The sequence below is a fragment of the Oryctolagus cuniculus genome, chromosome 19 (assembly GCF_964237555.1).
Source record: "Oryctolagus cuniculus chromosome 19, mOryCun1.1, whole genome shotgun sequence".
NCBI classification, from domain to species: domain Eukaryota; kingdom Metazoa; phylum Chordata; class Mammalia; order Lagomorpha; family Leporidae; genus Oryctolagus; species Oryctolagus cuniculus.
Genome location: NC_091450.1, coordinates 9,878,755 through 9,906,190, shown reverse-complemented (window position 1 = coordinate 9,906,190; position 27,436 = coordinate 9,878,755). Strand labels below are relative to the sequence as shown.

The following is a 27,436-nucleotide window of genomic DNA, read 5'->3' as shown; positions in this document are numbered from 1 at the left end:
ATTAATAACCAGAATCTACAAAGAGATCAAGAAACTACACAACAACAAAACAACATCCCACTTCAGAGATGGGCCAAGGACCTCAATAGACATTGTTCAAAAGAGGAAATACCAATGGCCAACAGGCACATGAAAACATGTTCAAGATCACTAGCAATCAGGGAAATGCAAATCAAAACCACCATGAGGTTTCACCTCACCCCAGTTAGAATGACTCACATACAGAAATCTACCAACAACAGATGCTGGAGAGGATGTGGGGAAAAAGGGACACTTACCCACTGTTGATGGGAATGCAAACTGGTAAAGCAGCTATGGAAATCAGTCTGGAGATTCCTCAGAAACCTGAATATAACCCTACCGTTCGACCCAGCCATCCCACTCCTTGGAATTTACACAAAGGAAATGACTTTGGCAAACAAAAAAGCGGTCTGCACCTTAATGTTTATTGCAGTTCAATTCACAATAGCTAAGACCTAGTATCAACCTAAATGCCCATCAACGGTAGACTGGATAAAGAAATTATGGGATATGTACTCTATAGAATACTATACAGCAGTCAAAAACAATGAAATCCGGTCATTTGCAACAAAATGGAGGAATTTGGAAAACATCATGCTGAGTGAAAAAAGCAAGTCCCAAAGGGACAAATATCATATGTCTGATACTGATGCCATAAACAAGAGTGTCAATTTGTTAAGTCAACAACAGGAGTCACTGTGCACTTACTTCTCATGTAGGATCTCTGTCCTTAATATGCTGTACATTTTGATTTAATGCTATAGCTAGTTCTCAAACAGTATTTTTCACTTTGTGTTTCTGTGTGGGTGCAAACTGTTGAAATCGTTACTTAATACATACTAAATTGATCTTCTGTATATAAAGAGAATTGAAAATGATTCTTGATGTGAATGGAAAGGGAGAGGGAGCAGGAGAGGGGAGGGTTGCGGGTGGGAGGGAATTTATGGGGGGGGGAGAAAATCCCTTGTAATCCATAAACTGTACTTTGGAAATTTATATTCATTAAATAAAATTTAAAAATTAAAAAAATTAATTAAAAACATTCATTGGAATTAATATGAAATTGCGTATATGAAAAATCTTCAAAAAGTTCATGGAAACCTACCTTAAGAGAAACCTAGACATGAACTTCAAATTCTTTGCACCTAACTGCGCTTATAATTATATTTTCATAAATTTTATGAAGTATGTTGGTATATAGCATGTGTAACATCTGAAAAAACAATGCACATAAAATATCATGTTAATAACATTAAGAATATTTTCATGCAATCACCTTAACAGAAAAAGCATCTGGGTAAGTCTATCACCAACCTAAGTTTGAACACCAACTGGAACAAGAATTGAAAGCAACTTCTACAACCTGATAAAAAGCAGATATTTGCCAAAATTTGGTCTAGCAGTTAAGAAAAAAGTAAGGATCCAAGATCCCAGATCTAAAATATGAGCATGAACAGGCATTGAAATACAAGTGGCCAACAGACACATGAAAAATGCTCGGGATCTCTAACCATCAGATAAATTCAATTAAAAGCAATGATAAATTTTTAAGTCACCTCATTTAGAATGATGATCATTCAAAATTCCAAAAGTAACAAATGATGTAGAGAATATGGAGAAAAAGGTATACTGAATCACTGTTGGTGGGAATATTAACTGGTAGAACAGTGGTCTATTTTTTACTTGTAGAAGTCTTTACTTAGTGGACTATTAACCTAGGATTATAAAGTAATAAAATATATTACTGCAAAAATTAAAAATAAAAAATGGAAGATGAAGGAAAAGGGAGGCAGGTATCATATTCTTAGAAATGTATCTATGTACTACATGAAATCTGTTAGTCTTATAGTAATTAAAACTTTAAAAAGATGTATGTGAGGACTCCCAGGTCTCATATCTGAGTGGGCTCAATTTCTAGTTCCATCTCATACCTTCAGCTTCTTATGATTCTAGACCATTGGAGACAGCAGTAATGGCTCAAATAGTTTGGTTTCTTCTACTTACATGGGAGATAAAAAGTGAGTTCCCAGTTCCTGGCTCTGGCCCTGGCCCATCCCTGGTTGTTGTAAACATTTGTGCTATCAACCAGCAGATGGGAAATATACCTGTGCAGGTCTCTTTTTCTCTGTAACAGCTATGTGTAGGACTTCATTATATATAAAACTCTTTAGTAATCAAAACAAATTAAATAATGATATGCACCATAACAATGAATCTCAAAAATATTAAGATAACATAAAGAAACTAAGAATGTACATAACATGATATTAATTATAATAAATATCCATAAATGACAAATATCCAAGAAAAAACGTGTAGACTGATGGTCTTGTGGTGGGGTAGGGATAAGGAAAGACACTCCAAGGAGCCTTGAGGAACCTGTGTCATGCACAAAATTAATAGCATGGAGTTTTGGATGGGTTAAAGAAAAGATGCCCTTGACTTAAAATTAGCCAGTGGCTGTTTTCAGACCTTCAGTACCCACAAAAGGAACTTCAGTATGATTTAGTCCATAAACAAACTGAAAAAACTAATTTGGGAATTATTTTTGGTAACAAATTGTTTGGTTTCAGCCAATAAATACCAGCTATGCTTCTGGCAGTCTTAGGCTGTGCCAAAAAATGTGGATACTCACTCTTAACTTATTGAGCCAAACACCCACTGCACATAAAGCAAAGCCCAGTTTTGTAAACTTTCCTGGCTCTTATTGCTGCCCAAGTCATGAATCAGTTTTGTTCAAAAACATTTTTAAAAATTCACATCACTAAAGTTTGTCTTATAACAGCTTCTAAATTAGACTGTGATTATCGTTATGTAACTCAGTAAATATACTAAAATCCATGTAATGTCCACCTGAACTGTGTGAATATTATGTCACATAAAACATATTTTAAATTTTAAGGGAATAAATGTTAAGATATTAATGTTACTCAATTACTTTAATACTCAATTCTCAGATTTGGAAAAACAATTCCACTTATTTTTTTAAAAAAATATTTACTTATTTTAGAGGCAGAGAAGTAGACACAAAAGAAAGCGTCCATCCTCAGGTTCACTTTCCAATTGCCTGCAATATCCAGGGCCTGTCCTAGCTGAGTCTAGGATTTAGGTACTATATCCATGTATCCCATATTAGTGGCAGGAGGTCAAGTGCCAGAGCAATCATCTTTTGCCTTCAAGAATGCACAGTGTAGGAAGCTGGAGCAGACACAAGACCCAAACTCAGGCACTCTGAAATTATACCCTATGTATAATTTCTTCTCTTTAAAATTATTTATTTATTTAATCTAAGAAGAAGAAGGAAATAGAGTGAAAGAGATTAGAATCTTGACCATTAAAGAGTAAAAAAAGCAGGAAGAAAACAGACATGACATGAACATTGCTTAGAATGCTTACACAAACAAACAGAATAAAAGCTTATGCACATGAATCATGTGTCTAATTTTACCAGGCAGTAAAACTTCAAGTAATGATACTAAATTATACAATATACCCTGCTCTAATTCACAATTCATTACATGTAGAAAAATGTAATAATATCAATGTACAAACATTATTTTTCAAATAAAACTAAGAGAAACAGTTGTTCAAGCATATTTTGACAGCACCTCTGTTTACTTGGAGTGACTGTTAGAATGTTCTCTGTCCTATTCTAATGTTGCACTATTGTTTATCCATTTATAAGAAATTATAACATCTAGACCTGATAATAACGATAAAGATCCATTATTTCAGCATATAGAAATAAAATTGCAGATTCTCATTATAACCACAAAATACAGTTTTCATAAAAATATGTATGTGATTTCCTTAAATGTTATTCAAGATGTTTTGGGGATCTTTAATAATGGTAGAGACAACTAAGTAATAAAACAAGACTAGTACTCACGAGAAGGGTTTAAGAACATTTATTTTGTCCTAATTTTAAACATTTATCTGAATGTTGAGAGAGAAAGAGAGAGACAGAAACAGAGGCAGAGAGAGAGGAGAGAGAGACCTTCTATTCACCAGTTCACTTTCCAAATGGTCACAATGGTCAGGGCTGAGTCAGCATGAAACCAGGAGCTGGGAGCTTCATATAGGTCTCCCATGTAGGTGGTAGTGGCCCAAGCACTTTGACCATTTTTCACTGCCTTCTCAGGCCATTAGAATGAAACTGGATCTGAAGTGGAGCAGTCGGGCATTAACTGGCTGGCACCCTGATGGGATGCCAATGTCACAAGAAGTAGTTTCACCCAATACACATCAATGTCAGCCCCTATTTTTACATTATTTTGTTTCCAAATGTGTCTTAAAGCAAATATGACTTTTCATAGCATTTAATTTGTATATTTTAGTACCCATTTCTAATTAATAAAAAGTGTAATAAAATATAACTATACTCACAACACATGTACTTTTCTAGTAACTTATTAAAATTCAGTACTAGGGTGAGTATTTGGCCTAGCAGTTGAGACTGATTGGGAAATATGCATGTCATATCAAAAGTGCCTGTAATTAAGCCTCAGCTCCATTCCTGATTCCAGCTTCCTGCTAAATGTGTACCCTGGGAGGCAGTAGTTATGGCTCAAGTTATCAGATCCCTATCCCATACATGAGGTACCTAGATTGAGTTTTCAGTTACTGGCTTTGGATGTGCACATGACTCAGAAATTGTAGGCATTACAGAATTGAACCAGTGGTTGGAAGCTTTTCTCTCCCTCTCCTAAATAAAGTTTATCAAAAACTCAGTTCCAGGAAATTTTACTATTGAAATGCTAGAAACCTATAATGTCAAGAGATTTTTCTTAACCCACATTTATATTTTGTATAAATTTACCCTGGCTATTCAAAGTTAAAGTGTTGAATGCATGCACTGAAATTAGATTCACATGGAAAATGATTGAAATGGATAAAAGCATTTTCCAAAAAATTTAGTTTTGTAATAACCTCAAAAAGGAGAAAATATATATTCAGTCTTGAAAATAAAGAAAGATGAAAATCTTTTTTTTTAATTTTCAAAGGATAGGAATGTACCATTTAAGCATGGTGACATGAACATAGTATTTCAGCAAAGATTCAAAAAAAAAGAGAAAAGTTCAATATTTCAAAGCTACATTGGAAAGGATATTGGCTTATATATGGCTTTCTGTGCTATCCGTGCCTCTTGCCCTCACTACTGTGGGATAAGTGAGGTTTTAATATACAGTCGTGACATTCTAGTAGCTAAAGGCAGGCGGCAGTTACCAAGGGCAATCTGAACTTAATGAAGAGTGAGATTTACTTAAGGCAGCAAAAAAATTGCAGATCTTAAAATTTTAGTTAGAAGTCAGTGTTCCAAAAGTGTACTTCATGACAGAAAACCCTATGGCTGATTGAAAGAAAATATTACCTCATGGAGGTAGTGGAAGGAATGATGTTTTAGAAAAATGACCCTTCACTTAGCTTCCCAAATCTCAGAGCACATTGTAAAAGAATATTTAATAGGTAGTCCTTTCCAAGGTACTGAGATTTGAAGAACAAATTGTTAATTTTGCCATTCTGCATCTCTGACATTTTGTATTAAATTTGGACAATAGTCATTTTGGGAAAAACTCACATACTTGTGACAATGTAACTACATTTCCTTCTTTAATGGAAAACAGAGCCATGTTTTCTACTCTGTCTCACTCTACTGCGACTCAGCGTTTTCCTCAATTTAGATACCAAGCATGTTCTCCAGTGAGGCTATTGGAACTAATGAAGGGGAGTTTAAAAAATTCAGTGAGGTGGAAGATGGCGGAATAGGAAGGGAGCACACTGATAGTCCGGGGAGAGACAGTTTAATAAAAGTGGAGATACTGCAGGTTCAAGGAAGAGTAGGGGAGGAAACAGCAGAAGAAACTCTTCTGGAACGCGTGATTCACAGTGGACCTGTGTGGAGAGCGTGGGAGCCCACAGTTCGGGACACCAGTGGTAGACTCAACACACCAGCGCTGGAACGCGAGGTGAGCCGAACCTCAATAGCCCGAGACACCGGCAGGCAAGCGGAGAGAGGAGACTAGAGGGAACGACCCCCAGGGGTGGGGGGGAGTTCACCAGGCTAACTGGAAGAGAGAGAGAGAGAGAGAGAAAAAAAGGTGACGGGTATGGACACGGGTTTCTCTCTCTCCGCTCACCTCTCAAGGGCGAGCAAGACAAAGAGCAGGCGCCATCTTGGACATACGTCATAAGCAGAGTGACCTCAGGTCTGCACCAGCCCTGAGCCTAGCAGAAAAACCTGACTCTGGGTGGGGCGAATTAACAGGAGATTAGGACCTAGTAAATTTGTGGTGCTACTGAACTGAGACTGTGAAAACAGAGACGGTGGGGGAGAGAACTCACAGAATTCACATGAGTACTCTCCAGAGACGCTACAATTCTGTAACTTTGGCAACCCAGTGGGAGACTGAAGGAGAATCTGAGCCCACTCTGAGGGCAGAACAGATTCCCTGTGTGGTCCTTGGGAAAGAGCTTCCGATCTCTGGCTCCTGTGGGTATATCATTTGCCTGCTAACTACCTCCAACTTCATTCAGCTGTGCGGAATTACTTCCCTTTTGAATCAAAAAAAGAAAGAAAGAGAGAGAGAGAGATCTATCACGCCTAACCTGGGAGTGTCACCTTTGGCACACCAAACAGAGCTCTCAGGCCACACCCATCTCAAGCCTCTAAGGCTCCATCAAAAACAGACAGTCCACTTAATCTAGAGTCATAGTATAACAAGAAAAAGCACCACAGTGAAGAAACCAAATATCTCCAATATGCCAAATAACAAACGCAAAAACCGAGGTAATAAAAACAAGGAAGTCACCATGACGCCCCCAAATGAAAAAGACACCCCAATTCAAGATTATGAAGATGATGAGATAGAAGAAATGCAAGAAGCAGATCTCAAAAAATTGATAAGAACATTAAGAAGTTCTCAAAAACAAATTCTTGAACTACAGAAATCCTTAATGGACAGGGTAGAAAATCTCTCTCGCGAAAATGAAATATTAAGGAGGAATCAAAATGAAATGAAACAACTAGTACAACAGGAAACTGGGATAGTGACGAGAAATCACAATGAAGTGAAGAATTCAATAGATCAAATGAAAAACACAATAGAGAGCCTTACAAACAGAATGGGTGAATCAGAAGAGAGAATATCGGACTTAGAAGACAGAGAACAGGAAAGGATACAGTCAGACCAAAGAAAAGACGAGGAAATTAGAAATCTAAAACATACTGTCAGGAATCTGCAGGATACTATTAAAAAACCCGACATTCGGGTTCTAGGAGTTCCTGAAGGCATGGAGAGGGAGAAAGGATTAGAAGGCCTTTTTAGTGAGATATTAGCAGAAAATTTTCCAGGTTTGGAGAAGGACAGAGAAATCCTAGTACAGGAAGCTCACAGAACCCCTAATAAACACGACCAAAAGAGATCCTCACCACGACACGTTGTAATTAAACTCTCCACAGTGAAACATAAAGAAAAGATCCTAAAATGTGCAAGAGAGAAACGTCAGATTACTCTCAGAGGATCTCCAATCAGACTCACAGCTGACTTCTCATCAGAAACCCTGCAAGCTAGGAGGGAATGGCGAGATATAGCCCAGGTACTAAGAGAGAACAACTGCCAGCCCAGAATATTATATCCTGCAAAGCTATCATTTGTGAATGAAGGTGAAATAAAGACTTTTCATAGCAAACAGAAATTGAAAGAATTTGTTGCCACTCGTCCAGCCCTGAAAAAGATGCTTAAAGATGTGTTACACACAGAAACAAGAAACATGGTCATCAATATGAAAGAAGGGAAAGGAAGGAAAGCTCACAGCAAAAGATCACAGGGAATTCAAAGCATATATTAGAACTTATCTTTGGCAAATGGCAGGGCAAAGTTACCACTTATCATTAGTCACATTGAACGTGAATGGCCTGAACTGTCCAGTTAAAAGACACCGATTGGCTGATTGGGTTAAGGAACAAAACCCATCTATTTGCTGCTTACAAGACACACATCTTTCCAACAAAGATCCATACAGACTGAAAGTGAAAGGCTGGAAACAGATATACCATGACAACAGAAATGAAAAGAGAGCCGGCGTAGCCATCTTAATATCGGACAACATAAACTTTACCACAAAAACTGTAAAGAGTGACAAAGAGGGGCACTATATAATGATTAAGGGATCAATTCAACAGGAAGGTATAACAATTATCAATGTATATGCACCTAACTACAGGGCACCGGTTTATCTGAAAGATTTGTTAACAGACTTAAAGGGAGACTTAGACCCCAATACAATAGTACTGGGGGACTTCAATACTCCACTCTCAGAAATAGACAGATCAACAGGACAGAAGATCAACAAGGATACAGTAGATTTAAACGACACTATAGCCCAAATGGATCTAACAGATATATACAGAACTTTCATTCCCACAGCTAAAGATTTTACATTCTTCTCAGCAGTACATGGAACCTTCTCTAGGATTGACCACATACTAGGCCATAAAGCAAGTCTCAGCAAATTCAAAAGAATTAGAATCATACCATGCAGCTTCTCAGACCATAAAGGAATGAAGTTGGAAATTAGCAACTCAGGAATCCCTAGAGCATACGCAAACACATGGAGATTGAACAACATGCTCCTGAATGAACAATGGGTCATAGAAGAAATCAAAAGAGAAATCAAAAATTTTCTGGAAGTAAATGAGGATAACAGCACAACATACCAAAACTTATGGGATGCAGCAAAAGCAGTGTTAAGAGGAAAGTTTATATCAATAGGTGCCTACATCAAGAAATTGGAAAGGCACCAAATAGATGAGCTTTCAATTCACCTCAAGGATCTAGAAAACCTACAGCAAACCAGACCCAAATCTAGTAGGAGAAGAGAAATAATTAAAATCAGAGAAGAAATCAACAGGATTGAATCAAGAAAAACATTACAAAAAATCAGCCAAACGAGGAGCTGGTTTTTTGAAAAAATAAACAAAATTGACACCCCATTGGCCCAACTAACTAAAAAAAGAAGAGAAAAGACCCAAATCAATAAAATCAGAGATGAAAAAGGAAACATAACAACAGACACCACAGAAATAAAAAGAATCATTAGAAATTACTACAAGGACTTGTATGACAGCAAACAGGGAAACCTATCAGAAGTGGATAGATTCCTGGACACATGCAACCTACCTAAATTGAACCAGGAAGACATCGAAAACCTAAACAGACCCATAACTGAGACAGAAATTGAAACCGTAATAAAGGCCCTCCCAACAAGGAAAAGCCCAGGACCAGATGGATTCACTGCTGAATTCTACCAGACATTTAAAGAAGAACTGACTCCAATTCTTCTCAAACTATTCAGAACAATCCAAAAAGAGGGAGTCCTCCCAAATTCTTTCTATGAAGCTAGCATCACCTTAATTCCTAAGCCGGAAAAAGATGCAGCATTGAAAGAGAATTACAGACCAATATCGCTGATGAACATAGATGCAAAAATCCTCAATAAAATTCTTGCCAATAGAATGCAACAACACATCAGAAAGATCATCCACCCAGACCAAGTGGGATTTATCCCTGGTATGCAGAGATGGTTTAATGTGCACAAGACAATCAATGTGATACACCACATTAACAGACTGCAGAAGAAAAACCACATGATTATCTCAATAGATGCAGAGAAAGCATTCAATAAAATACAACACCCTTTCATGATTAGAACTCTGGGCAAACTGGGTATGGAAGGAACATTCCTCAATACAATCAAAGCAATCTATGAAAAACCCACAGCCAACATCCTATTGAATGGGAAAAAGCTGGAAGCATTTCCACTGAGATCTGGTACCAGACAGGGATGCCCACTCTCACCACTGCTATTCAATATAGTTCTGGAAGTTTTAGCCAGAGCCATCAGGCAAGAAAAAGAAATTAAAGGGATACAAATTGGGAAGGAAGAACTCAAACTATCCCTTGTTGCAGATGATATGATTCTTTATTTAGGGGACCCAAAGAACTCTACTAAGAGACTATTGGAACTCATAGAAGAGTTTGGCAAAGTAGCAGGGTATAAAATCAATGCACAAAAATTAACAGCCTTTGTATACACAGACAATGCCATGGCTGAGGAAGAACTTCTAAGATCAATCCCATTCACAATAGCTACAAAAACAATCAAATACCTTGGAATAAACTTAACCAAGGACGTTAAAGATCTCTACGATGAAAATTACAAAACCTTAAAGAAAGAAATAGAAGAGGATAAGAAGAAATGGAAAAATCTTCCATGCTCATGAATTGGAAGAATCAATATCATCAAAATGTCCGTTCTCCCAAAAGCAATTTATAGATTCAATGCAATCCCAATCAAGATACCAAAGACCTTCTTCTCAGGTCTGGAAAAAAATGGTGCTGAAATTTATATGGAGGCACAGGAGACCTCGAATAAGTAAAGCAATCTTGTACAACATAAACAAAGCTGGAGGCATCACAATACCAGATTTCAGGACATACTACAGGGCAGTTGTAATCAAAACAGCATGGTACTGGTACAGAAACAGATGGATAGACCAATGGAACAGAATTGAAACACCAGAAATCAACCCAAACATCTACAGCCAACTTATATTTGATCAAGGATCTAAAACCAATTCCTGGAGCAAGGACAGTCTATTCAATAAATGGTGCTGGGAAAATTGGATTTCCACGTGCAGAAGCATGAAGCAAGACCCCTACCTTATGCCTTACACGAAAATCCACTCAACATGGATTAAAGCCCTAAATCTATGACCTGACACCATCAAGTTATTAGAGAACATTGGAGAAACCCTGCAAGATATTGGCACAGGCAAAGAATTTCTGGAAAAGACCCGGGAGGCACAGGCAGTCAAAGCCAAAATCAACTTTTTGGATTGCATCAAATTGAGAAGTTTCTGTACTGCAAAAGAAACAGTCAGGAGAGTGAAGAGACAACTGACAGAATGGGAAAAAATATTTGAAAGCTATGCAACAGATAAAGGGTTAATAACCAGAATCTACAAAGAGATCAGGAAACTCCACAACAACAAAACCAACAACCCACTTAAGAGATGGGCCAAAGACCTCAATAGACATTTTTCAAAAGAGGAAATCCAAATGGCCGACAGACACATGAAAAAATGTTCAGGATCACTAGCAATCAGGGAAATGCAAATCAAAACCACAATGAGGTTTCACCTCACCCCGGTTACAATGGCTCACATACAGAAATCTACCAACAACAGATGCTGGCGAGGATGTGGGGAAAAAGGGACACTAACCCACTGTTGGTGGGAATGCAAACTGGTCAAGCCACTATGGAAGTCAGTCTGGAGATCCCTCAGAAACCTGAAGATAACCCTACCGTTCTACCCAGCCATCCCACTCCTTGGAATTTACCCAAAGGAAATGAAATTGTCAAACAAAAAAGCGTTCTGCACCCTAATGTTAATTGCAGCACAATTCACAATAGCCAAGACCTGGAACCAACCTAAATGCCCATCAACGGTAGACTGGATAAAGAAATTATGGGATATGTACTCTTTAGAATACTATACCGCAGTAAGAAACAACGAAATCCAGTCATTTGCAACAAAATGGAGGAATCTGGAACACATCATGCTGAGTGAAATAAGCCAGTCCCAAAGGGACAAATACCATATGTTCTCCCTGATCGGTGACAACTGACTGAACATAAAAAAGGAAACCTCCTGAAGTGAAATGGACACTATGAGAAACGGTGACTTGATCAGCATAGCCCTGACTGTTAATGAACAACTTAATACATTATCCCTCTTAGTAGTTTTTTTGTCTGCTCTACTTAATATGACTGGTTTAATTCTGTAATTAATACAGTTATTCTTAAGTGTTGAAATTTAACTGAAATGTGATCCCTGTTAAACATAAGAGTGGGAATAAGAGAGGGAAGAGATGTATAATTTGGGACATGCTCAAGCTGACTTGCCCCAAATGGTAGAGTTAGAAACATACCAAGGGACTCTAATTTAATCCCATCAAGGTGGCATGTACCAATGCCATCTCACTAGTCCAAGTGATCAATTTCAGTTCACAATTGATCATAATGAAAGGACTAAGAGTCAAAGGGAGCACATAAACAAGTCTAGTACCTGCTAATACTAACTGATAGAATAAATAAAGGGGAGAGTGATCCAACATGGGAAGCGAGATACTCAGCAGACTCATAGAATGGCAGATGTCCTAAACAGCACTCTGGCCTCAGAATCAGCCCTAAAGGCATTCGGATCTGGCTGAAAAGCCCATGAGAGTATTTCAGGCATGGAAAGCCAAGACACTCTGGCAAAAAAAAAAAAACCCTAAATGAAAGATCTCTGTGAGTGAGATCCCAGTGGAAAGAACAGGTCTTCAAAGAAGGAGGTACCTTTCTCTGAAGGGAGGAGAGGATCTCCACTTTGACTATGACCTTGTCTAAATAAGATAAGAGTCGGAGAACTCAAGGGGCTTCCATAGCCTTGGAAACTCATGACTGGTGCATAGGGAGATTGCTGATGCCATAAACATGAGTGACAATTTGTAAAGTCAACAACAGGAGTCACTGTGCACTTACTCCTCATGTAGGATCTCTGTCCTTAATGTGCTGTACATTGAGACTTAATGCTATAACGAGTACTCAAACAGTATATTTCACTTTGTGTTTCTATGGGGGTGCAAACTGTTGAAAGCTTTACTTAATGTATGCTAAACTGATCTTCTGTAAAAGAAAAAGAAATTATCAATTCCCAACTTGACTCTCACTGGGATTAAACATGACAATAGGTCTGATCTGATTTCATCATCATTTAAAAAATCATCTATTATTTTTCACTTTATGTTTCTGTGTGGGAGCAAACTGTTGAAATCTTTACTTAATATATGCTAAACTGATCTTCTGTATATAAAGAGAATCGAAAATAAATCCTCATGTGAATGGAAGGGGAGAGGGAGTGGGAAAGGGGAGGGTTGTGGGTGGGAGGGACGTTATGGGGGGGAAGCCATTGTAATCCATAAGGTGTACTTTGGAAATTTATATTCATTAAATAAAAGTTAAAAAAAATTCAGTGAGGTGAAGTCATTAGTAGTCTTGGAGGAAAGCTACTATAGATGTCAACGTGAGAAACATAGTGATCCAAATCAGTATTACCCCCACTGCAGGTGATTAGAAGTGGTCATATGTTGTTAAATTCTGCAATATTTGCTGTTAAATTAATCATTTGATCTAAGAGTAAGACAGCAGTTTGTTGTCTGGGACAATAAAATATTTGGTCATCAGGAATACACACCAATATTAAAATTGTATGTGTAGTTCCTGAATGACAGTGTACACAGTGGAAAAGGAATTTTGAGTTAGAGTCTTCAAGTCTTAACAAGAGAACAGCTATACCATCTGATGAGGTTGATACACTGAAGTGAGTGTGGAAACACATAAAAAAACCATCACCTCCTACAATTAATGAGGAAAATAGAAGATTGACTAAAGATTAAATTACAGAGTATAAAAATCTTAAACATAAGTTTGGGAAAGTAAAGATTTTGAGAAACTAGGGAAAGTTGCACATAATAATATTCTAATGTATTCATAAATTAGAGTAGCTTAAATTTCAGTACATTTTGTTTTCTAAAAATGCAAAGGACAGAGTACTGCTTCCCAATGAAATGTCTAAAGGCTAGGGAGGAGAAAACAGACAAGTAGAAAATTGGAATCTTTCTCCCAAAATTAAAAATCAGTGAAGTAGGTAAATATTCAATTCATTAGTTACTTTCAGTAAGAATGAAAGTGTTATCAAAGAGAATTATTTTTTTTCCTCTGGATACTGATACTCAAATTTCTGCTATTCCAAGCTATGCCTTTAGCCTCAAGGCAGATACTAAATGGCCAAATTAAGCTTCAAACAAAGATAATACTTTTTTGACCTCTGAACATAGAGAAAGAATTACAGAAGGTGAGGTGGAGACAAAAGAAAAGAACCACTGATTCTAAAGCTTATACTATGAAGGGCATGAACCATTGGTACAAGAGACAGCAGCAGCTTCCCTCAGCTCCTTTACAAAATGTCCTTTGAAAATGAATAATTTAGGAGTCATATTCTTGGATTCCATTCTAAAGAAATGAGAAACATATTTGGATGGTATATGTCTCTCACCAATGTGAATACATGATCCAAACACATAGCCAGTTGATTCAGATTAAATAGTTAACCTGGAGGCCTGGATACATCTGTGAATTATTTAATGTGGAAAAGGATATTTTAATTCCCCTGTTACAAACTGGGGAATAAACAACTGATATACTGTATATGGAACCATGCCAGAATACTTTGTGAATATTGATACCTTCCTTCACTTTCTGTATCCTTTACACAGTATATAGTAAATTCTGTGGTTAAGCGGACACTTTTTGGCCGGTGCCGCAGCTCAATAGTCTAATCCTCCACCTGCGGCGCTGGCACACCGGGTTCTAGTCCCGGTCAGGGCACTGGATTCTGTCCCGGTTGCCCTTCTTCCTGTCCAGCTCTCTGCTGTGGCCCGGGAGTGCAGTGGAGGATGGCCCAAGTCCTTAGGCCCTGCACCTGAATGGGAGACCAGGAGAAGCACCTGGCTTGTGGCTTCGGATCAGTGTGGTGCGCCTGCTGCAGCAGCCATTGAGGGGCAAACCAACAGAAAAAAGGAAGACCTTTCTCTCTGTCTCTCTCTCACTGCCCACTCTGCCTGTCAAAAAAAAAAAAAGAAAAGAAAAGAAAAAGAGGACACTTTTGCCTGGACATAACAAATAACTAACTGTATTTCTTTAATATTCTGTGATCATCTGATCATCTGAAAAACTGTGTTAGATATATTGTTTCAGTTTGTCCATATGATTCTTACAGGTGTTAAAAATATTTAAGTGATTTACAAGGGACTGGGAAAATGAAAATAGCATTTTCAAGTGATTCTTTTAAAACTTCCCCAACAAATTCTGTAGTTACAATGCACTGTGTCCTAATGACAAGGAGACCAAGAAATGTCTCTTCGCACCAATGACATTTAATCCACATATTTGCATTTGTTCTTCATTCCTCAGGCAAGAGTTAGACTGAGAAACACTGGTTCTTCCTTAATCCTCATTTTGTTTAATGTGCTGGACTGTTACTCCAAGCTATATGATGTCAACTCTTTTCTCATTTTTCCTACTGTGTTTGAAGCTATTTCAAAATAGAATAAATAGAAAAAAATTTTAAGGTCCGTTAATATTGGGGCACCAGAAGGGATTCAAATCAGTTCACCAAGCCCCCTAGAGCACCATTTCGACCTTGTTTAACTAATACAGCTTTATTCTTCTGCTAAGAAAAATTCCCCTGGAACTCATGAGAAGCTCTGTTGAAAAATACATCTCATCTGAGCTAAGGAAAGCTTAAATATATATACATACATACATATATGTTAAAATAATTCTGTGATGATAGTTATACAATTTTAAAGAATTGAGGAGAATCCAAAATGCATAATTTTAAAGTTAAAATTGTAGTTTCCAAGATATTACTGATTTTGTAGAAAAAAATGTTTAAGCCAATAAAAGAAGTAACACAGTGACATTTTAGGATTAAAGATTAAAAAGACAGCTATGGAATGCACAATATTTTATGTGTTAATTATAAATTTTCTCAGGAAGATTGTTTTGTTACCCAATACAAACTATATGTGGCTGAAATGAGGAAAGCATTTGTACTTCTGAAATTGAATAAATACATGGAAAAGACACCATAGAGCATAAACAAAATGACAGCTATTCTTCAAAGAATAATGATATTTATTTTGAAGCAGTATTTTTATGTTATACTGTACAGTACAGTATGTTATACAAAGCATTGTTTATTCTTGCAGTATAACACACTATGGACGAATTCCAAGGAAGTTGAGGAACAGGGAAGTTTTAAAGGCCAACAGGGAGAAATTTGCACAAGCTACTAAGATCCAAAATTCATAGCTCTTGCAGACCCAAGGCTAGAATTGGCCTAAGCTCATTAGTGGAGGTGTCCTTGATGGACAATAATAATGTCCAGAAAATCTTCTGTAAATTGTTAGAGTATTGAAGAATGTTAAAGATAATCTTTCTTAAAGAATTGTAGGTAGATTGGTAAGAGCTGCGAAGCATGTGATGCATGTAACTGAAAAGAAATTTCAAGTGGACCTGTAGAAAGTGCATGGGATATTAGGGCTCTTGGACAGACAGACATGAGTTCTACTCCTCCTGACTCCCAGGCTCTATGTCAGAGCCTGAGAAGAATGATTTCATCTCGGTATCATCAACTTCCACAGCTATGTGTCATTCACACAAAAATTAAGTGACCCTTTCATATAATTATGTTTAGAAATCAAATTCTATTGCTAATACAGAGAATGAATTCATGGTTCATGAAGAGGATATGAGAAACACCAAAAATATAAAACAATCAAAATATCCTCAAACTCAAGTAGAGTAATAACTTTAAGATAATTGGATTTTAAAATTTGCCTATGAAAAAATATATAAAATGCATTATATTCTTAAGACTATGCATATTTTATATAGATATAGAATACATAGTATATACATGTTACTTAAAATTTATATTTTGCATCCTTTTTTCTAAGATGCTTAAAAATATATATAATCTAACACTATAACTGTATACAAACATTTTTCATGTTATCTTATAATTACTTTACCTATAACAATTTTATTCTTTTACTATAACACAAATTAAGATTTTGTAATACATTAAAATAATTCAAGCATCTCAATGACTATATAAATTATTTTTATATTAATTTCAAGGGCATATTTGGTAGAATATATTTTACATATCCAAAATATTTCCTATTTTATAGCAATTCCACTAGATTTTTGTCGTTATTGCAATAAGAATCCTCCAGATCATTATTTTGTGATAAAGGTGATAATTAGCACATTTTATTTATATTTCCACCAGTGATGCTTTAGCTGGTGTGTTTTACTAGTAAACAGAAGATGTATATATCTGCTAGAAAGTATATTATCCATAGTGAAATTTTATCAGTAACCAGCAGTAATTTCTACCAAATAACATAATCTTGTGTTTCATCAACATGTTTTTAAACTTCCCTTGTTCAAAATAATTAACAGGTGAATTAATGTTTTCTATAGGTCCACTCAAACATAATGGACAATTAATATATTTTGGATTCAGCTTGACAATATATGTAAAATATTTTGGCTACATATTTAGAAGTCATTGGTTTACATTAACATTTAAGTTTGCTAATCAAAGACAAATCCTGGAAATACTACAACTAAAAGGTATTAGCTTGTATGATGATTGTGGAAATTTCTACATAAAATGTCACAGTCTTCATACTATCCAGTTATGAAAGGTTTGATTGAATCTTGAAATAAATTTGTTCAATTCTGTTCAACTCAGAACATCCAAGTTTATTTCTATAGAGCCTTCCAGGTGTAAGCATTGTGCTAAGAAGCCACAGTAAATGAGAAAACAAGACCTCCCTGTACATAACTATTACTAGTAGCAGACAGCAGTAAGTTCTCTGGATGGAAAGTCTGCAGGAATGGGTGGTCCCCTTCCCTGGGCTGTAAGCCTGGGAACTTGATGCATCAAGGGGCTTGGAGTTAGGTTGCCACCCAGGGCTATGCACAGCAATGAGAGAAGCAGACCCGCTCTTCCCTTCTCTGATCCCCGGGACCTGAGCTAAACAGCCTCAGCCTCACCTTTCCCAGCTCTGGGTTGGAGTCCTTGATACTGTGTGTAAGCTGCAGGTTCAAAGTTCAGAAGCGTGGAAGAGCTAGGCCGGTGCCAGGACGCCTGGGCCAGCAGCACCGCCCTGGCCCCCTTCCCACTTCTTCCCACCACCCTTGCTTTCTGGCGCCTTGTCGGCCAATCTGGGCACACGGGCTGGACTCTGCAGTGGCCTCCTTGTTGGTCTGGCTTTTCCCAGATCTCACCCACTGGGAGTGAGAGGCCACAAGTGGAAGAGCTTGCTGGGGGCTGTGGAGTGGCCGGGCGAGTGGCCAGTGTGGAGCCCGCATTCTCGTCCATTTCTCTTAAACCTTCAGACCCCTGGACACTCCTAAGGCAGGCTTCCAAAAACCCAGTCTTAGAAATGCAGTGGAAGTCTTTCATGCAGCCTTGAGGCTGCCTTCATTTCTATTCCACCACCTGACCAGGTTTCCATCTTCCCTTAAGTTATAATGAGAGACTACTGCACCATGAGTTGTGTGAAAAAAAGAAAAAAATCTGGATTAGTATTTTCTAAGTTTGAGAACATATGCAACAATTTCATTAAATCCAAAGATATATTTAAAATTATTAGAGTGACTTTTAAATAATAAAAATAAGTAAACATGTATTAGTATAATAGCAGCTATTTTTTTTCATCATTTTAAAAAAACTAGATTCTTACTGGGCCAAAATAAAGTGCAATCCTAGATGAATACTTAGTTTTTGTTTACTAGTTAGGTGCTAACACAAAGAAACTTTGTCTCAGGAAATATTATACTGGAAGATCTAGCCACTGCAAAAAGGCAAGAAAAAATAAAGGGGAGGCACACAGATTACAGAGAAAAAATAAAACTCCTTCTTTTATTTTTGCAGATAACATGATTATACAGAAAGTTCAAGAACTCTGTCTTAAGCAGGTTTTTAAGCTAAAAGATAGACATAAAAATTCAATTGCCTTTCTGAATAATAACAGCAGAGATACAGAACCTGCAATTAAAAAACAATAACATTTGCAGTTAATCCATGAAAATGAAACTCTTATGTGTATAATCTTAACAGAACATAATATTGTAAACTGTAAATTACATAAGCTGAAAAAAAGGACAATGTAAATCTAAGAAAATGAAAATAACACTCGGTCCACAGATCACAGGACAAACATATAAAGATGCCAGATTCTCCAAATTAATTCATAGATATAATGAAATTCCATGAAAATCTCAGCAATGTATTTTGCATGTCTAGATAAACATATTCTGAACGTCATATGGATAGTTACAATAATCTTGGGAGAGTGGAAAGAAGAAAATGAGAGGATTCATCAAGTCTTGCCAGGAAGATACAGTGATTAAGGATCTGTGATACTGGAAAAAGGAAAGACACACAGAGCAACAGAAGAGAACAGAGAACTTCAAAATAGACCTGCACAAACATGCTCAATTTTTTTTACCAAGGAGCACAGGAAATTCAATAAAGAAGATAAGTAATTTTAAAAAGTAGTTTTTCAGTTAAGTCATTTCACTTTAACAAAGTACCTGAGGGTGAGTAATATATAAAGAGGTTTGTTTGGCTGGCAGTCCTGGAGGTTTAAGAGAACAGCCTCTTTGTACTTACTACTTGTTGAAATCTTTAGTGGTGGGTTAGGCTTGTGATTATAAAGTAACTTGAAAGTATGTCAATATAAAAAAATAAAATAAAATAAAATAAGAATGTAAGGAGGAGAGAGCACGGGAGGGAAAGAGGGAGGGAGAGAGGAAAGGATGGTAAATATAATTAATTTCAAATCTGCGTAGAGAAAATACATGCAGTTTGTTGTTCTTATAAATAATAAAAATTTTACAAAAAAAAAATAGCCTCATGGTTACCATTGTGGTACTTTTGGTTACGCTGCCATATGAGACATGTGCATCCCATATGAACCCTAGTTCAAGTCCCATCTGCTCCACTTCCAATCTAGGTCCTTGCTACTGTCCCTGGAGAAGCAGCAGAAGATGGCTGAAGTACTTAAGCCTCTCCCACCCATGTGGAAATCCCAGATGGAGTTCCAGGCTCCTGGCTTGACCTGGCCCAGTCCCAGATACTGTAGCCATTTGGTGAGTGAACCATTAATGGAAGATTGGTACCTCTTTCTAACTCTGCCTTTCAAATAAATCAATCACTTAAAAAAAACCCCGATGACCTCAGGGACTGGAATTGTGACACGCCAGGTAAAGCCACTGTTTGCAATGCAGACATCCATATTGGAGAGCTGATTCAAGTCCTTGCTACATAATTTCTGATACAAATCCCTGCTAATCCACCTGGGAGGTCAGCTCATGAGGGTGCATGCCACCTGAATTGGTGATCTAGATGGAGTTATGGCTTTGACCTGGACCAGATTCATATTCATAGTCAATCTCTCTCTCTCTCTCTCTCAATAAAAAATAAAATAAAAAAAACTTAAAAAGAATATGGCTACAGCTTTGGCAAGAGATCCCGAGGTAGATAGCATTTATAGGGGCACATAGTAGATGGGGGAATCACATGTCCAGATAGATGTACTTGTTCTGGTAGAAATAGAGCTAATATTTTAACATAAAATGTTTTAGGGTCCGGCGCTATGGCACAGCATGTTAACACCCTAGACTGAAGTGCTGGCATCCCATATGGGCACTGGTTCTAGTTCCTGGCTGCTCTGCTTCCCATTCAACTCTCTGCTATGGCCTGCGAAAGTAGTAGAAGATGGCCCTAGCCCTTGGGACCCTGCACCCATGTGGGAGACCCGGAAGAAGCTCCTGGCTCCTGGCTTCAGATTGGTACAACTCTGGCTGTTGTGGCCAATTGGGGAGTGAACCAGTGGATGGAAAACTTCTCTCTCTCTTTGCTTCTCCTCTGTGTAACTCTGATTTTCAAATAAATAAATAAATTTTAAAAAAGTTTTACTTTTTCTTCTTTGTTCCTCTACTACACTTGTTTGGAATTTATTTGGTTCTTAGAAATTTTGCTTTCTGTATTTATTGATATTTATTTTACATCATCATTGCTATTTTTCCTCATGGCCTTTTTATTCATGGGTATTAACTTTAGCCTTGATTTCTTCTTTGATATTGATATTTTCATGCATTCATTTCTTGGACTGCCTTAATTTTAATAGAGTGCATTTTATTTTAACAGCACACAATTTAGTAGGATTTTATTCTTTGTGAATGTTGACATACTTCTCTTATAGAATGAAATTTTACTGATCCAGCCTTAACAATGTGGTAAAACAATATGATTGTTGTCCTGTTTTGTCTAAAAAATAAAGCTTTAAGGGGCCAGCACTGTGGTATAACAGGAATAGCTTCCGCATGCAGTGCTGGCTTCCCATATGTGTGCTGGTTCGAGTCCTGGCTGCTCCACTTCCAATCCAGCTCTCTGCTGTGGCCTGGGAAAGCAGTGGAAGATGGCCCCAGTCCTTGGGCCCCTGCACCTGCATGAGAACACCTGGAGGAAGTTCCCAGCTTCTGGCCTCAGATAGGCACAGCTCCAGCCATTGCAGCCAATTGGGGAGTGAACCAGTGGATGGAAAACCTCTCTCTCTCTCTGCCTCTCCTTCTCTCTCTGTGTAACTCTTTCAAGTAAAAAATATATCTTAAAAAAACATAGCTTTCTTTTCTTCACTAACTTGATTGTACATTTGGAAATTTCACTAAATTTTTGACAGCTCACATTATTACTTTTCTATCCCTAGTAATTATAATTAAATTTTTATATACTGCAAATTATAAAAGTTAAGTAATGAATATGCTTCTCCATCAACTGATTTCTCTCTTTTCATCAGCCTTTAAAATGACTCCTTTCTGACAGATTTTGTTTCTACTCCTTCATCCTTCCTTCTACCCTCTCAATCCCTTTATTTTCCTGAGATAATTTAAGCTGTAAAAGCCTCACTGCTAAACATCATAATTGCATTAACCTCAACCCCTTCTATACTATTAAACTAAGACATCAGTAACTAAACTGCACAAGTTCAGGTGTCAAATAACAGTCAAGATAAAGCAGCTACCCTGGGTATCTGACCTCAGTGATTCACACTGAGTTCCTGAGCCTCATTTTTTTCTCAATCATGAAACATTGAGTCAATAGCAGAACCTACCACCCAGACTCCTTGTGAGAAGAAGTGTCATCCAGAGGCACCTGCTACTTTTGTCCCCTTGGTGGGTCCCCAGAGGAGATTGGGACTCAAACACCCACTGCAGGTACTGTGGCCATCAGGGAGATCTGGTGAATCCTGAGTCCATGCATGAGGCAGGGGGAGAGGCCTGGGGAAGGAGACGGGTGAGGGAAGCAGAGAGGAAAGCAGGAGTGAGTGGTCTAGAAAAAGACAGAGTGCGGGCCGGCCCCACGGCTCACTAGGCTAATCCTCCACCTAGCGGCGCTGGCACACCGGGTTCTAGTCCCGGTCGGGGCGCCGGATTCTGTCCCGGTTGAGGTTGCCCCTCTTCCAGGCCAGCCCTCTGCTGTGGCCAGGGAGTGCAGTGGAGGATGGCCCAAGTGCTTGGGCCCTGCACCCCATGGGAGACCAGGAGAAGTACCTGGCTCCTGGCTCCTGCCATCGGATCAGCGCGGTGCGCCAGCCGCAGCGCGCCAGCCGCGGCGGCCATTGGAGGGTGAACCAACGGCAAAGGAAGACCTTTCTCTCTCTGTCTCTCTCTCTCACTGTCCACTCTGCCTGTCAAAAAAAAAAAAAGACAGAGTGCGAGGCCACAGAAGGGCCTTCAAAGTTCTGGGAGGGAGATAAGGAGGGGCAGATGGCTAAACTGCTGCTTGCAGTGCTGGTACATCACATAGCAGCACAAATTGAGTCCTGGCTTCTGATCCAGCTTCCTGCTCATGACCTGTTAATCAGTCTCTCTCCCTGTCTCTCTCTCTCCTGTCTTTCAAATAAATAAGTATTTAAATAATAGGTTTACCTGTAGGGACTGTAGTCTCCTATCTAATCAACAGGATATTTCCTGAGTAATAAGAGGAATCAGGGTTTTGTCTTCCTTTCTTGCCCTTGGACACACCATCCAGATTGCCCTCACATTCTAGGGGACATCCCGAAGATCTCATGGCCATGGTGGACACCACACTTGCAGGAATCAGAGTAGGATGGGTGGATGAGGTTGGGCCCAGCACTGATGATGAAAAGAGAAGTGAGAATGGCAATTTTTTAAAAAAAAAACTTATTTAGTTTTAATGTATTTGAGAAATAGAGATGGACATATATAATACAAAGACACACACACACACACTCACAGAGAGAGAGAGAGAGAGAGAGAGAGAGACTGACTGACTCCAATCTGTAGGCTCATGCCCCAAATACCCACAACAACCGAGGATGAGCCAAGCTGAAGCTGGGGCCTGGGAACTCATCACACTTGGAACTCAATCCAGATTTCAAAGATGAATGGCAGGGGGGCCGGCACTGTGCCATAGCCAGGAAAGCCACTGCCTGCACTGCCAGCATCCCATATGGGTGCTGGTTTGAGTCCCCGCTGCTTTACTTCCAATCCAGGTCTCTGCTATGGCCTGGGAGGGCAGTGGATGATGGCCCAAGTCCTTGGGCCCCTGCACCCGTGTGGAAGACCCAGAAGGGGCTCTGGCCATTGTAGCCAATTGGGGAATGAACCAGCAGATAGAAGACGTATCTCTCTCTCTCTCTCTCTCTCTCTCTCTCTCTCTCTCTCTCTCTCTGCCTCTCCTTCTCTCTCTGTGTAACTCTGACTTTCAAGTAAATAAATAAATCTTTATTAAAAGCAAAAAGATGAATGGCAGTGACCTAACTATCCCATCACGTGCTGCCTCCCAGGCATATTAGCAGGAAGCTGGATGGGTAACAGAAGCAGGACACCGTCCCAGGGTGTCCCATAGGCAATGCCCACATTCAAATCAGCATCCTAACCACTGTGCCAAACACTTTCCTGGAGTGAAAGGTTCTAATGACAGCATCTGTTATAGGCTGATTCACTGTGTCTCTCCTGAGATCCATATCTGGTTGAATGTTATACAAAACCTCTTCAGTCAGTTTCCTTTCCCTCTTCCTTGAGTCCCTATCTCTTTTGAAGCTTCTGCTCACCCTTTCTTGGATTGCACCAACCTCCCTGTGACACACATACACACAGCCCCACCCAGTACCCTGCATCAAAGTGATCTTTGTTTTTGTTAAACAAAACAAAATAAAAAACAGTCTTTTAACCAAAAGGTACCAGTTAATCAGAGAAAAATCAATAAATATAAACAGCATAAGAGGGAAATGCTGGCCTCTCTCCCACTCAAAACTCCCTGCTCCCTTCTCCAGTGTTTTAAAGTCTCGTAACAGCAGTCTCCACATAGAAGAGCATGTGAGTGCACCTTTGCTTTCCTTTTTAAAATGTTTACTATTTGAAAGGCAGACAGACAGAGACAGAGAGATCTTTCATGCATGGGCCCTCCAGACCCCATCTTGAATCCCCCCATTACCTCACTGTACACACTCATTGCCACCCTCCTCCTTCTCTTCATTGTCGCCTTCCTCCCTATCCTCCTAGAAGAACACAGACATGGTGAGCACCAAACCCCAGATCTCCCCAGCCCCACACCACCTTACACTCCTCAACTCCTCCCCACATTGTATGAAATAGCACAGGACTTGTCCTCTGTCACAGCTTCCTCCAGGTGTCTGCAGCAAAGACATCAGTCACTCCCTGGGTAGGACGCCCAGATGCCAATACTCCCATCTCACCATCTTCCTCCTTGTCCTTAGAATCCTGGATCCCCAGCAAGTCTGTGACAGATTCTGAAGTGATGATATTCAGGTGGACAAATCTATTAACACATTCCAGACACTATATCTCCTCCTGCAAGGATATCAGGCTGTCTTAAACACCAATGATCTCACCCACCTGCCTTCCCCTCTGCTTCTTCAATTAGAAGCATTGGAATCACAACTCCGTGACCCTGTGGGGAATTATCTTTCCTGTACTCATTTTCTAGACCTTGAGGATTAAGACTGGAAACTGAATTCTGTTAGGTAGGGCCAGTGTTCCAGCAATCATCGAGTGCCCTGGAGTGTCAGTCTGGGCATAGAACTCAAGCCTGTATAATGCTCCACACGTACAGGTCTAGAGCCAGGGTGGGCAGAGATCAGAGACTTACACTGAACACCATGAGCCACTCAGGGTACTTGGGTATGCTATTACACTAGCCAAATGCCCATTCACCGCCTGGCACTGTCCATACCAGCTCTGCCATCTGAATGTGGAGGGTCCATCCCCAGTCTTGCCCCTGATCCCAGCATGAACACTCCAATTATGAGCTCTGGGCTCCTCTACAAGACCCTGGACTATTCACTCACATGTTTAAACCTTCCAGTACACTTCTTTTCCTGTAGAGTTTCAGAGATGAGTCCCACTAAACTGCCATTCCCTAAGGCAGAACCAGGCCTAGATTCAGTTCTCCCAGCTTGTGTTTTTTCAACACTGTGCTTGTGCACAGACATGCCCATGCTGCATGAACACCAGTGGAAAACATGGCTTAAAATGATCTCCGAATTGTTTCTAAAGCACTTAGTAAAAACAATGCATTGCATCAAATGTCTACATACAGAAACTCATCATAAATTTACTATGGAAACAACTCAACAATTAAAACACAAAAAATAAATATGAAAATTTAAAAAAGTCAAATAAAAATTTTAATAAAGTAGAACCCAGAAAATATTAGAATCATAAGTAAATCTAAAAGTCAGTTCTTAAAAAATACATCTATCCTAATTTTAAAATAAGGGGAGAAAAAATTGTTTTTAAATTTTTATTTAATAAATTTAAATTTCCAAAATACAATTTTTGAATTATAGTGGCTTTTCCCCCCATAACCTCCTGCCCACCACAACCATCCCATCTCCCACTCTGTCTCCCATCCCATTCACAGCAAGATTCATTTTCAATTATCTTTATACACAGATGATCAATTTAGCATATATTAAGTAAAGATTTCAACAGTTTGCACCCACACAGAAACACAAAGTATAAAGTACTAATTGAGTAGTAGTTTTACCATTAATTCACATAGTACAACACATTAAGGACAGAGATCCTACATGAGGAGTAAGTGCACAGTGACTCCTGTTTTAACAACTGACACTTTTATTGATAACATCAGTAATCACCCAAGGCTTTTGTCATGAGCTTCCAAAGCTATGGAAGTCTCTTGAGTTCACCAACTCTGATCATATGTAGACAAGGCCATAGTCAAAGTGGAAGTTCTCTACTCCCTTCAGAGAAAGGTACCTCCTTCTTTGATGGACCATTCTTTCCACTGGGATCTCACTCGCAGTGATCTTTCATTTAGGTCATTTTTTTTTTTTGCCACAGTGTCTTGGCTTTCCATACTTGAAATACTCTCATGGGATTTTTAGCCCATGCCTTTAGCCAAATGCCTTAAGGGCAGATTTTGAGGCTAGAATGCTGTTTAGGACATCTGCCATTCTTTGAGTCTGCTGTGTATCCCACTTCCCATGTTGGATGATTCTCTCCTTTTTAATTCTTTCAGTTAATGTTAGCAGACACTAGTCTCATTTATGTGATCCCTTTGATTCTTAATACTATCATTATGATCAATTTTGAACTGAAACTGATCACTTGGACTAGTGAGATGGCATTGGTACATGCCACCATGATGGGATTGAATTGGAATTCCCTGGCACGTTTCTAACTCTCCCATTAGGGGTAAGTCCGATTGAGCATGTGCTGAACTGTACATCTCCTCCCTCTCTTATTCCCACTCTTATATTTAACAGGGATCACTTTTCAGTTAAATTCAATTGTGTGTTAATTAAAGAGTTCAACCAATGGTATTAAGTAGAACAAAAAAATACTAAAAGAATAAAGTAGTAAGTTCTCCTTCGACAGTCAGGACAAGGGCTGATCAAGTCATTGTTTCTCATAGTGTCCTTTTCACTTCAAGTTTTATTTTAGGTGCTCAGTTAATGTCACCAATCAGAGAGAATATACTATTTGTCCCTTTGGGTCTGGCTTAATTCACTCAGCATGATGTTTTCCAGATTCCTCCATTTTGTTGCAAATTACCAGATTTTTTTTTACTGCAGTATAATATTATTTTTTTGACAGGTGGATTTAGACAGTGAGAGACAGAGAGAAAGGTCTTTCTTCTCTGGCTCACTCCCCAAACGGCCGCTATGGCTGACACGCTGTGCCTATATGAAGCCAGGAGCCAGGTGCTTCTTCCTGGTCTCCCATGCAGGTGCAGGGCCCAAGCACTTGGGCCATCCTCCACTGCCTTCCCAGGCCACAGCAGAGAGCTGGAGTGGAAGAGGAGCAACCTGGACAGACCCGGCACCCCAAACGGGACTAAAACCCAGTGTACCAGTGCTGCAGGCGGAGGATTAGCCTAGTGAGCCATGGCACTGGATTGTATAGTATTCTATAGGGTACATATCCCATAATTTCTTTATCTGTCTACTGTTGATGGGCATTTAGGTTGATTCTAGGTCTTAGCTATTGTAAATTGAGCTGCAATAAACATTGAGATGTAGACTGCTCTCTTATTTGCCAATTTCATTTCCTTTGGGTAAATTCTAAGGAGTGGGATGGCTGGGTTGTATGGTAGGGTTATATTCAGGTTTCTGAGGAATCTCCAGACTGACTTCCATAGTGGCTTGAC

At 38.9% G+C, this 27,436-nt stretch overlaps 1 pseudogene; it reads right to left on the bottom strand.

The window, feature by feature from the left end:
• The window catches only part of ORYCUNV1R-PS1575 (vomeronasal 1 receptor oryCunV1R-ps1575 pseudogene), a 1,374,299-nt pseudogene that overhangs the window by 818,507 nt on the left and 528,356 nt on the right, over window positions 1–27,436 (bottom strand).